The following is a 14893-nucleotide window of genomic DNA, read 5'->3' as shown; positions in this document are numbered from 1 at the left end:
CCTGATTAAATGATGAATCCATGATCCAACCTGGATCTAATTTCACATGTAGGCTTCCTTAGACATGAATTTTGAGATTCCACTTTCAAAATGTCGGGAGTTGACTTTTCTGGCCCCACAGTTGACTTTTCCCAATCTGTCTGATTTCCGATTCCATTGATCAATTGAAGCACCTCTGGCTCAAATAAAGAGCTGATTTTTTGCATGTAGATCCTTGTGGACATGTGGAGGGCCATGGAAATGAGTTTCACTCAAGGAATCTGAAATAAATCGATTTTATACCAAACCCTAGTTTTAGGGCACAAATGACTAGGATCTGATTGCATTGATTGCCAATGGATCTTTCTGTGATAATTGTGGATCTTCTTAGGCCAAGATGACTCTATAATCATGACATGAATGAACCCATTCACTTCCAACCAAACCTTGCTTGTTCCAGGTAGCCATGAAACCCTGATTTTTTGATTAAATCCATATGCACACTCTGAGAACTCTGGATCTTCCACTGATGAACTGAGGACCATAATAAGACATATGGAACCCCTTGAGACCCTTGAGACTTGTATATTTGGAGAATGAAATTCAATTCTCAGTCTTTCTCTGTGTAGGCTCCTTCTGTTAAGGAGTGATCAATAAAACCCTGATTTCCCAAGTCACTGATGCAGTATGCAATGAGTATGACCTAGTATGATGCTAATGCAATGTGAAACACAATCTCATGCTTCTAAGAAAAATGAAGGGTAAATTTTGGGGTATTACAGTAGGCATCTCTTGAATAGCTCATACTTTATCAGGATCTACTTCAATACCTTTATGGATGACAATGAAACCCAACATCTTTCCTAAACAGACACCCAAAGGACATTTATTAGGATTCAACCGGAGTTTAAACTTTCTCAACCGCTGAAACAACTTCAATAAATACTCAACATGATCTTATTCAGTCTTTAACTTAGCAATCATATGATTAACATAGACTTCTATCTCTTTGTGCATCATGTCATGGAAAAGAGTAGTCATAGCTCTTTGGTACGTTACACCAGCATTCTTTAAACTAAAAGGCATCACTCTATAGAAGAATGTTCCCCAGGGTGTAATAAATGTTGTTTTTTCCATGTCTTCAGGTGCCATCTTGATCTGATTGTAACCAGAGAACCCATCCATAAAGGAGAAGACATTGGACTTGGTGGTGTTATCTAGCAACATGTCAATGTATGGCAGATGAAAATCATCTTTTAGATTGGCTTTGTTCAAGTCTCTATAATCAACATACATCTGAACTTTACCATCTTTCTTTGGAACATGCACAATATTGGCCACCTATTAAGGGTATTCAACAGTAACAAGGAACCCAACATCAATTTGCTTATGCACTTCCTCTTTAATCTTGACAACCATATTAGGATGGGTTCTTATTAACTTTTACTTAACTAGCGAACACTTTGGCTTCAATGGTAATTTATGCTCTACAATATCAGTATGAAGACCTGACATATCTTGATAAGACCAAGCAAACACATCCACATAAAAGTTTAAGAAATGGCAATCAAACCCCTAAAAGAAAGGAGTAGGAATCTCGATAAGTATGATGTGAATAATTCTAACTTGACAAATGCAAGGGGAAACCCCGAATAAAAAACGAGGCCTACAGTGGCATGCCATACCAATACGCTCGGAGGACAGTAAGCTACAATCACATTTATTAGTTAAATTTTCCTTTTATCGCAAGTGTATACCACACCTTTCATTATGATGTAATACCCTATTTTTAGAATGAACGAATAATGTTTCACTAAATTATCTTCCTTGTGATTATAAAGGGTGGCCACGAATCATGAATGTTATGCCAATTACGACTTAAGCAATCAAAATCCTCGTAATGGCCGACTCAGAGATGTTGTCACAAATTTCATAGGAATATGACCAAAGCAATCAAAACCCCACATGAAAAGTTACATGGATAAAAACAACATAGAAGCAAGTGGTCATTATAACTCACCCCTTCTTGGTAGCTAGTAATAATAAAGGTAAAGGTAAGTCCTCACTACACTGACCTCAAACCAAATTTAAAACTTTGGGAAGAAAAAGTTATCGACCCTTGGTTAGGCACGGTATCTAGAGACGTCTAACAAAACTTTAGGGCGTGCCCTTAAACATCCAAAGATTCCTTGAAAAATAATCTCATGAAATTAAAGAAACACTGTAACATGTGAAAACAAATGGTAAGTAATTAAAATGACAAAATTCCACAAAGCATCAATTATGAAATTCATTTACATCATATATCACACATGGTAGATTTCCACAGACAAAAAAATAGAACACTATAAGGTCGCCTCATCACCAACAAAGACCAGTTTAACATTCATCATCTCCAAATCGGGACATATTTAGTCTCTGAAAGTGTGCACCCAGTGATGGAAAAATCCCACCTTCTATAAGGCCTTTCAAAAGAAACATAAAGAACAGAGAAACTATCTTCCAGTGACTTGACATACTCATTTCATAGCTCATGGTTTTCATGACACACCTCCTAAAGACTGGTCTAAACTTTCTTCCAACCTTCCTGAGCCTCCCGCTGAGACAACTTTAAATCTTCTATTGTCATGCATGAAGATTATAATTCTTAGTTCGCCTCTACAAGAATGGCCCTAATCATTTTTAATAATAGTGATCATATAGAGTATAATAGTGATCAAGCGACTATTATAGTTTCATCTTTATCTTTTATCTCTTGCACAAGTGATTTCACCCTCTCATCCAATAAGTGAGGCTATCCAAAATTCTTCACTTTCAGTCCCTATCTATCTCAGTAAACCACTCTTCAATATGAGCTCTTTTAGATATCGGTCTTGCTCAATAGTAAGAGCATTGACACATTCTTGAAGAACTTCTTTTTTTCCTTTCAAAAATAGCCAAACAAGAAAACATCTCCTTTTTCAGAAGCAGCAAAGGCCAAAATGGTCGATACCTTGTGAGCTTGGTATGCTAGTTAAGCCAACCTATCTTTATGAATGGACTTGATTTTTCCCAAAAAAAATATGTGTCATCCTCGTTAAAGAAAGAAAACTGAAATTCCCCAGCCATACCGGAACTAGGATAGGAAAAAAATGAATGTGGTAATATGCCATTATGGTCAATGTCTAAGTTTTGATCGAGTGTCCGAAGTCATCCAACAAATGACCCTTCCACATGGAAAGCCCCAAAAACAGGTATGGTGACAAGACCCCCTTAGGCTACAAGCAACGATGAGCATATATCACTTTTTCTCACAACTCGACTTGGAGAATCCCAAAATTCCACTTGGACCGAGACAAAAAACTTAACTGTGGTCAAACTAGTAGGGGAACCCATACATGAGATTGTTCCAATAACCTTCTCAACATTAGGGATCATAGGGAAATGGGAAACCCTAGGTGTTCTCTTCATCTAAAGCATTATTATTTAAAATTTCATCTTATTTTCAAACCAGAGATTATTTAAAACAAGGAAATAATAACCATTTAAGCATCGCCAAATAAAAGAAGAAGTTCCAACATAACTCACCAAAGATGGCCTACCTATTCTCCTTTAAAGCAACTTACACCAACAAGCGTGTCTTTGTGAACCATTTATTTTGTTTCCTAGATAACTCCCCTGAAGGAGAAACGATGTCAACATAGCCTAGATCATCAAAGAAGGCTACTGAAATTTTGTTCTTCGGATAGAAAGATGTCAAACATAATATCTGGCATAATGTGTATGACAAGATAATTATGTAGGAAACATAATAAAATCAAAATATAAATAACATAGGAGTTGGTAATTATCACCTACTTCTGGAAGGCGTTAATCCAATGAAAGGAAATTCACTCTTAATAGTCAGAAGTACAAATTGGTCTTAGTTGAACCCTCTTATTTCAATACCTCTTTTCCTAATACTACCCGTGAACTTATATGAAAGCCCCTCTATAGAAATAACTCCACTATTAATAGCCAGAAGTACAATTGGTATTATATGAACTCACTTCGTATGCTCACACTTTCCTAATACTACCCATGAATATTCGATCAGAGCTCCCCATGAATCTGAGAAACCTCTCACTTTCACTCGATCCACTCTTAATAGTCACAAGTACAATTGGTTTTATCAATTCCATCATAGATTTTGTATGCTTATTAAACATTGTATATGCCATACTATTAATGGAACATCCCGTAAACATTCCTTCATCACCGCTTTCCACGTCTTCACCAAATGTCTCAACATCTTTCCCACTATCTTGAAAAAGAGCTTGAGAAGATAGCATCCCAACATCATTTAGATTCATAGTTTGAGTAAGGCTTTCAATTATAACCTCTTTAGTAGTGGATATAACATTATTTCCTGTAATGCCTTAGCTTCATGCCTAGTAACCTTGAGAGGATGGATTCGTAGAAGTCCATATATGGGCGGGGCATCAACAAGATTTCCACTAGCATCCATATCAGACTTATCAAATTGTGAAATATTTGGGAGAACAATGTATGAGACCTTTTTCCCAGCAAAGAATTTATAGCTGAAATTCACCAGACTAAAAGTAACACATTATCGTCTTCAGGAAACACAATATCATGTTTTTGATTAATCAAAAACCCATAAATTAGAAAAGGAAAACCAATGCCCAGTTTTGTGGCATGTTACATTATTTTCACCATTTCTTGCAATTTATCATTATTTCTTTCAACAATCCCAAATTGATGAGGTGAGAAAGGATTAAAAAGCTCATGATCAACCCCTTCAATAGTGCATAAAAAGTATAAGTTGGAGCTCTCAAAGTTTCTGCCAATATATCTTTGAATATGAGTGACCTTTATGATTTCTTATAATTTTCACATTGTAATTAATGGAAAAGGACTTCAAAAATAGTGCAGGTATTAGACTTCTCAAGAATATACTCAAATTTGTAGTAGTCATCATCATAGACAAATACATATCTCTTTTCTACAAGACTCCCATCTTGTATGGTTTCCATAAGATCCATATTATGTAATTTAGGAACACGAGTAAGATGTTGGAACATTTTATGTGACATCTTGATTTTCCTCCCAACTTGACGTCCATTATAAATCATACCTTCTTCAATTTTGAGATCATACATACATACGACATATTTTTATGCAATAAGGTTCCTTGTACTCCCAAGCTCTCTATTCCATAACTTAGTTTTTATATCTACAATGTTATCCATGATTTAAATAACATGATCTTCAACATTATGTTCTACAGTGTAAGAATCAATCATTTTCCTCTCTACAAATTTCTTTTTCTTAGCGCTATCACCAAACACAACATAGTTTCTTTCTTCTATCATGTCTCTAGTGCAACTACTATCAAAATAACAATCTTCACGAAAAGAGACCTTGAGGGAGGTATAATTAATATGAACAAGAATATTAGGCTTGCAATGCCAAAATTGTTGGTGATTCCTTTCATACTTCTAATTCTACCGAGGATACATATGTTAATGATGTGGTTGACTACCATACAATTTATAAAAGTATGGTGGAATAAAGTAGAAAAACTTAATGCACTGGAAATCATGTTTAAAAGGGTGTTGAGACTTGTTACCTGACATTGTGCATTATGTTTTATGAATAGGCGTAACACACATAGTTTATTGAAATGCATTTCATCACAATTCTTAATAACAACTTTTGTAATAAATGAAAGGTTACCTGCTTCGATTCCTAACACAAACATTTTTTTATATATTTTGTTACAAAAAGGGTTTGTTTTTATAGTCTAATAAACATATTAAAATAGAACTCACATTTTATTATGGATTTTGCTAACAGTTGTGGTGATAAGTTTTAGACATATTAATACGCGAAGTTATCAAGATTTTGTACCAAATATCTGTCACTCTCAAAACAAGCCCCTAACATATCTCTCTCCCACATGAAGCGAACTTGTCCTTATCAGCTTCTTCCTGTCAACCTGAATAAAAATTCTGAAGATTTATCTAGCCAATCTAGTGGGAGTATGCCTTTCAAATAAATCGAGGTGCCTAAGGATGTTGGTGATATGATTGAATCTTGGTTAAATAAGGCCAAGGAAGCGGGAGATGTTAGAAATAACATCACCCATTAATGAACCCTCTAGTGGAACACCTGGAACTGTGAAGATAATGATAACCAATTTCAATATTGAGAAGATAAGAAAGATAGAAGTTACTATTGAAGAGCTAATGGAATCAAGTGACTCCGAGTCAGATGAAGACTGGGATAAGTTTTTGGATTCAATTGGTCATGAAGTCTGAAGGCTTCATTGATAAAGGGAGCTTTTGATCTTAAAGGTTTAGGTTTTTCTTTCAGTTTGACCACCCTTTTATATGGGCATATTTTATTTCCTCTTATAAAAGCTTTATTGCCTCAGTGAACTTATGTACAATAACATATCTAATGCTAGTTGTTCTTCTCATGTTTTAGCCGTGTATGTGCTGATTTTTTTTATTGAATGATATTTCACCACATTTATTTATACAACCGTTGTGAAAGACATTTTATTTTTTAAGATACTATATTAATATTAAAATACCTACTACCAAGATTATTATAAGAAATCATTATGAATAGTACTTGCATTTTATTACAGCTTTTGTTAACAATTATGGTGATAAGTTTTACATATATATATACATAGGCGAAGTTATCAAGCTTTCGCACAGAATATACGTCACTCTCAAATAAAAACATATCATCTATCTCTTCCACATGTAGTGAACTCGTTCTCATAAGCTTCTTCATACTAAAAGGTACTCAAGTTCATACGTTTTATCATTCTTTTTCTTATTCATAAGCTTTCTTCCATGTTTCTCATATGCTTTCTTCCTTTTTTGTGTATAGGTTCTTCTATTTTTCTTTTTCTTTTTCATACACTATCATTTGGCATGATTTTCGTTTTTCCATTTGGAAGAAAGCTTATGGTTTATGGTTTATGGTTTTCATTTGACAAGATTTTTGTGTTTTTTGGGTTATCTCTACTTGAATCTCTGTTATTGAAACGAATCTCAGTTACCATATATGTTTCATGTATGACACTATTTCTTCTTAAAAATCTATAAATCTTTGTTCAATGTAGACATTAGAGTATTAGACATTACTTGTGTTTCATTTATGTTAACATGTTATTAATGTCATGCTAGCTAGTTTATGTTTCCAAATCAGGTTATCATGTTGTTTGTAGGATTACATTTTCATGCTTGTTTATGTTTCCAAATCAGGTTAACATGATAATATACATTTTGACTTGTAGGCATGTTTCATGAATTCTTTGTGTTGCAACGAAGAAAAAATACAAGGAGGATGAAGCTCATGCAAAAGTTGCATACTTGTGTGGAAGACCCAGATCACGCGCACAAGTTTGCCGTTCTCACTTCAGCTTCATCTTCCTTTCATTGTGGATTCCATTCTGAGACAAGTAAATCATTTCTTCATCTTCATTCTCCACAAATCTATTCACTAAAATGTACGTTTGTGAAACATTTTATGAGTTGGTATGTTGTTGTTGTTCAAAATGGTTTTCCCATTTTTTAGTTCCAATTAACTTTATTATATTGTATGTAGATTGCTTGTTTCACTAACCCCTAACTAAACATGTATTCATTTAAATTGATTTAGAAAATTATAATATTAAAATTAGGTTATATATGAAAACCAACTTAGATGAATCAAAGTTTTTCGAATTGCATGCATCTTGTAAATATAACCATGCATTTGAGTTTATTATATTTTCTAACTGTGATTCCAATGTTTTTCAAAGAAACAAATAATTTTATTCTATTTTATATTTCAAAATATTAAATTTGTTTAGAAATTTTGAATCATCTTCATCACTGTCATCATAATAATAATCATCATCGATTAAAATTATGATGACGATAGTGATGTGATGACTCAAAACTAGTCAACAAGTTGATGTTTTGCAAAATAAACTATAATATAATGAACTTTTCTTTGAAGAACTTGGGGTATTGAACCAAATTCTATATGTTAAATAGAGGGAGATGAATTACAAGATCCATTCAATTCGAAAATTAATGGAGCGTTTAAGTTGTTTTTCAAGAATAATTTAATTTTTCAGATTAGTATCTTCTAAATCAATTTGAATAGTTGTATATGTTTATTAAGGGGTAAGGAAGAACAAGTAATCCACATACTTTATCATAAACTCATATGCATACCACCACAGTTGGAAAATATAACCATGGTGAAATGTTAAATTTATTCACACTTTAATTAAACTGTTGATGCTGGGTTTTGAACCCATAACATATATATATATATATATATATATCACAATGGGTATTTAATATAACTGTTGTGATAGGTAACAAACTACCTAATTTATCACAATGGTCAGACTTCTGTTTTGGAAAAGATCATACAAACAACCACCCCTTACCTCACAACGGTTAGTCAGGCTTGGTGGTATCTCTTTTCTAACCGTTGTGAGAGGGGTTTTTCGTAGTAGTGCGAGCATTTAACTTGAATATGTCCAAAGCCTCTTCATTTAAGGCACTGGATCCCTTTGCTTATGTTAGAACAATTGAGATTTTCTATTTCACCATCTTTTCCTTTATTCTTAAAGTTACACCTATTGAAGTTATGATGATGATTTTCTTTGAAATTGGAAGGGACATTATTCCCAGATCTCTTGTCTAGTCTTCTCATGATCTTTCTCAAGATCTTAAAAAACTTTAGATTTTCTTCAGTATCATATTCTACTTGGTCTTCACAATCTTCATAGGTTTCTTCAGCTACAATCTATTATGGATTCTTAACAACATCAAGAATCGTTGGTAGATAAACTGATCCTCCTTCTTTGGAATTCTCCATATTGAATAGATTCAAATCCCTGGAACACACTCAAATAGAAGGTGTCTTCTCTAATACTAATTCAAATTTCATTCTTCGGATAGAAAGATGGATGATACAATATCTTGCACAATGTATATGACAAGATAATTATGTATCAAACATAATAAAAGAAAAATATAAATAACACATGAGTTGGTAACTCAGTTCATTGCAAAATTACCTACTTCTGAAGGAAGTTAAGTTAATGAAAGGAAATCCATTCTTAATAGTAAGAAGTATGAATTGGTCTTAGTTAAACCCTCAGGGTTCAATGCCTCTTTCCCAAATGCTACCCATGAAGTTTTATTCAGGGATCACTATAGAAAGAACTAAACCGTTAATAGTCATAAGTACAATTGGTCTTATAATGAACTCACTTAGTCCAGTGCCACATTCATAATACTACCCATGAAGATTCGATCGGACCTCCCCCTGAATTTGGGACAAAGACGAAACATAAAACTCTAATATAACAAACACTCTATTCAGCTAATTGAGAATTCAAGCACATGAGTATTGTGTACAAAATACAAAAACAATACTCAACTAAAACTATATATGTAGTAGATACTTTTTGCTGAAGTTCTAAATCTCCACAAAGGAGATTTCCTCCTTAAATAGACATCATGATCCAACAAGAAATCCTACTAGGGTTTTGTTATGAATTTGGTTATAATCTCAAAGGTGAAAGGGATCAATCTTCTATAGTGGTTGATTGCATATCTTGATTGATCAAATATGAATTTCTTCATATTAGAATCTTCATAATTGTTAAATTTATTAGAGATTAAACCTTCTAAAAAATGCACATTATCAATCAAATATTCATTATGATAATTGAGGTCCTTGACTGATTTAAATAACACATGAATTGCTAACTCGGTTCATTGCAAAATCACCTACTTCTGGAGGAAGTTAAGTTAATAAAAGGAAATCCATTTTTATTAGTCAGAAGAACAATTTGGCCCTAGTTAAACCCTTCGGGTTCATTACCTCTTTCCCAAATGCTACCCATGAATGTTTATTCAGGGGTCGATATAGAAAGAACTAAACCGTTAATAATCATAAGTACAACTGGTCTTATAATGAACTCACTTAGTCCAGTGCCACATTCATATTACTACCGGTGAAGATTCGATCGGACCTCCCCCTGAATTTCAGACACCTCTCAGTTTCATTAGATCAAACTCCCAAGCGTTTAATCAATTACAAAGATGAAACATAAAACTCTAATACAACACAACACACACTCTATTCGGCCAATTGAGAATTAAAGCACATGAGTACTGTGTACAAAATACAAAAACAATACTCAACTAAAACTATATATGTAGTAGATATTTTTTGCTGAAGTTCTAAATCTACGCAAAGGAGATTTCCTCCTTAAATACACATCATAATCCAGCAAGATATCCCACTAGGGTTTTGTTATGAAGTTGGTTAGAGTCTCAGAAGTGAAAGGGATCAATTTTTCATAGTGGTTGATTGTATATCTTGATTGATCAAATATGAATTTCTTCATTTTAGTAGCTTCATTATTGTTAAACTTATTTGAGATTAAACCCTCCATAAAATGCACATTATCAATCAAATCTTTATTATGATAATTTAGATCCTTGATTGATATAAATAACAGATGAATTGGTAACTCGTTTCATTGCAAAATCACCTACTTCTGGAGGGCGTTAAGCTAATGAAAGGAAATCCATTCTTAATAGTCAAAACTACAAATTAGTCTTAGTTAAACCATCCAGGTTGAATGCCTTTATTCCAAATGCTACCCATGAATTTCTATTCAGGGCTGCCTATAGAAAGAACTAAACTCTTAATTGTAAGAAGTACAATTGGTCTTATTATTAACTCACTTAGCCCAGTGCCACATTCATAGTACTACACGTGAAGATTCAATCAGACCTCCCCCTGAATCTGGGACACCTCTCACTTTTATTAGATTATACTCCCAAGTGTTTATTCTATTACAATGATGAAACATAAAACTCTAATACAACTCACAAATCTATTCAACTAATTGAGATTTAAAGCACATGAATGTTTGTATAAAATACAAAAATAATACTTAACTAAAACTCTATACGTAGTAGATATTTTTCGCTGAAGTTCTAAATCTCCACAAAGGATATTTCCTCCGTAAATAGCCATCATGATCCAGAAAGAAATCCCACTAGGCTTTTGTTATGAATTTGGTTAGAATCTCAAAAGTGACAGGGGTCAATCTTTAATAATGGTTGATTACATATCTTGTTTGATCAAATATGAATTTCTTCATATTAGAAGCTTCATTATTGTTAAATATATTAGAGATTAAACCTTCTAAAAAATGAACATTATCAATCAAATCTTCATTATGAGAATTGAGGTCCTTGATTGATATAAACAACGCATGAATTAGAAACTCAGTTCATTACAAAATATCCTACTTCCGGAGGAAGTTAAGTTAATGAAAGGAAATCCATTCTTAATAGTCAGAAGAACAATTTGGCCTTAGTATAACCCTCCGAGTTCAATGCCTCTATCCCAAATGCTACCCATGAATTTCTATTTAGGAATCACTATAGAAAGAACTAAACCGTTAATAGACATATGTATAATTGGTCTTATAATGAACTCACTAGGTCCAGTTCCACATTCATAGTACTACCCGTGAAGATTCGATCAGATCTCCCCCTGAATATGGGACACCTCTCACTTTCATTAGATCATACTCCCAAGTGTTTATTCAAGTATAATGATGAAACATAAAATTCTAATACAATTCACAACTCTATTCAACTAATTGAGATTTAAAGCACATGAATGTTGTGTATAAAATACTAAAACAATACTTAACTAAAACTCTATATGTAGTAGATATTTTTCGATGATGTTCTAAATCTCCACAAAGGATATTTCCTCCGTAAATAGCCATCATGATCCAGAAAGAAATCCCACTAGTGTTTTGTTATGAATTTGGTTAGAATCTCAAAAGTGCAAGGGGTTCAATCTTTAATAATGGTTGATTACATATCTTGATTGATCAAATCTGAATTTCTTCATATTAGAAGCTTCATTATTGTTAAATTTATTAGAGATTAAAACTTCTCAAAAATGCACATTATCAATCAAATATTCATTATGATAATTGAGGTCCTTGATTGATATAAATAACACATGAATTACTAACTCGGTTCATTACAAAATAAGCTACTTCTGGAGGAAGTTAAATTAATGAAAGGAAATCCATTCTTAATAGTCAGAAGAACAATTTGGCCTTAGTATAACCCTCCGAGTTCAATGCCTCTATCCCAAATGCTACCCATGAATTTCTATTCAGGGATCACTATAGAAAGAACTAAACCGTTAATAGTCATAAGTACAATTGGTCTTATAATGAACTCACTTAGTCCAGTGCCACATTCATAGTACTACCCGTGAAGATTCGATCAGACCTCCCCTTGAATATGGGACACCTCTCACTTTCATTAGATCATACTCCCAAGTGTTTATTCAATTACAATGATGAAACATAAAACTCTAATACAACTCACAACTCTATTTAACTAATTGAGATTTAAAGCACATGAATGTTGTGTATAAAATACAAAAACAATACTTAACTAAAACTCTATATGTAGTAGATATTTTTTGATGATGTTCTAAATCTCCACAAAGGATATTTCCTCCGTAAATAGCCATCATGATCCAGAATGAAATCCCACTAGTGTTTTGTTATGAATTTGGTTAGAATCTCAAAAGTGCAAGGGGTTCAATCTTTAATAATGGTTGATTACATATCTTGATTGATCAAATCTGAATTTCTTCATATTAGAAGCTTCATTATTGTTAAATTTATTAGAGATTAAACCTTCTCAAAAATGCACATTATCAATCAAATATTGATTATGATAATTGAGGTCCTTGATTGATATAAATAACACATTAATTGCTAACTCGGTTCATTACAAAATAAGCTACTTCTGGAGGAAGTTAAGTTAATGAAAGGAACTCCATTCTTAATAGGCAGAAGAGCAATTTGGCCTTAGTTAAACCCTCCTGGTTCAATGCCTCTATCCCAAATGCTACCCATGAATTTCTATTCAGGGATCACTATAGAAAGAACTAAACCGTTAATAGTCATAAGTACAATTGGTCTTATAATGAACTCACTTAGTCCAGTGCCACATTCATAGTACTACCCGTGAAGATTCGATCAGACCTCCCCTTGAATATGGGACACATCTCACTTTCATTAGATCATACTCCCAAGTGTTTATTCAATTACAATGATGAAACATAAAACTCTAATACAACTCCCAACTCTATTTAACTAATTGAGATTTAAAGCACATGAATGTTGTGTATAAAATACAAAAACAATACTTAACTAAAACTCTATACGTAGTAGATATTTTTTGATGATGTTCTAAATCTCCACAAAGGATATTTCCTCCGTAAATAGCCATCATGATCCAGAAAGAAATCCCACTAGTGTTTTGTTATGAATTTGGTTAGAATCTCAAAAGTGCAAGGGGTTCAATCTTTAATAATGGTTGATTACATATCTTGATTGATCAAATATGAATTTCTTCATATTAGATGCTTCATTATTATTAAATTTATGAGAGATTAAACCTTCTCAAAAATTCACATTATCAATCAAATATTCATTATGATAATTGAGGTCCTTGATTGATATAAATAACGCATGAATTGCTAACTCGGTTCATTGCAAAATAATCTACTTCTGGAGGAAGTTAAGTTAATGAAAGGAAATCCATTCTTAATAGGAAGGAGACAAATTTGGCCTTAGTTAAACCCTCCAGGTTCAATGCCTCTATCCCAAATGTTACCCATGAATTTCTATTCAGGGATCACTATAGAAAGAACTAAACCGTTAATAGTCATAAGTACAATTGGTCTTATAATGAACTCACTTAGTCCATTACCATATTCATAATACTTGCCGTGAAGATTCGATCGGACCTCCCCTTGAATTTAGGACACCTCTCAGTTTCATTAGATCACACTCCCAAGTATTTATTCAATTACAAAGATGACATATAAAACTCTAATACAACACACACTCTATTCAGCTAAGCGAGAATTAAAGCACACGAGTACTGTGTAAAAAATAAAAAATAAATACTCAACTAATACTATATATGTAGTAGATATTTTTCACAGAAGTTCTAAATCTCCACAAAGGATATCTCCTCCTTTAATAGACATCATGATTCATCAAGAAAGCCCACTAGGATTTTCTTATCAATTTGGTTAAAGTCTCAAAAGTGCAAGGGATCAATCTTAATAGTGGTTGATTGCATATCTTGATTGATCAAATATGAATTTCTTCATTTTAGAAGCTTCATTATTGTTAAACTTATATGAGATTAAACCTTACACGAAATGCATATTATCAATCAAATCTTTATTATGATAAGTTAGATCCTTGATTGATATAAATAACACATGAATCGGTAACTCGTTTCATTGCAAAATAACCTACTTTTGAAGGGCGTTAAGCTAATGAAAGGAAATCCATTCTTAATAGTCAAAACTACAAATTGGTCTTAGTTAAACCCTCCAGGTTCAATGCCTTTATTCCAAATACTACCCAAGAATTTCTATTTAAGGCTCCCTACAGAAAGAACTAAACTCTTAATTATAAGAAGTAAAAATGGTATTATAATGAACTCACTTAGTCTAGTGCCACATTCATAGTACTACCCGTGAATATTCCATCAGACCTCCCCCTGAATCTGGGACACCTCTCACTTTCATTAGTGGTGCAACCTGAAAAATACAGTGTGCGAAAAAACAACCGGCGAAAGAAAATGACAGAAGAGTCGCCACCGTGCATTATTTATCCCAAAGGAGGGAAAGGAAACGCTCGAAGTAAACCTGAAAAGAGGAAAGGAAAAGACAGGGTCTCGGAACCAAATCTTGGGTTCGGGAGTCGGTTATGCGAAGAGAAGGTATTAGCACCCCTACGCATCTGTAGTACTCTACGGGATCC

This window comes from Lathyrus oleraceus, chromosome 2, assembly GCF_024323335.1.
Source record: "Lathyrus oleraceus cultivar Zhongwan6 chromosome 2, CAAS_Psat_ZW6_1.0, whole genome shotgun sequence".
Taxonomy (NCBI): domain Eukaryota; kingdom Viridiplantae; phylum Streptophyta; class Magnoliopsida; order Fabales; family Fabaceae; genus Lathyrus; species Lathyrus oleraceus.
This window is presented reverse-complemented; position numbering follows the sequence as displayed.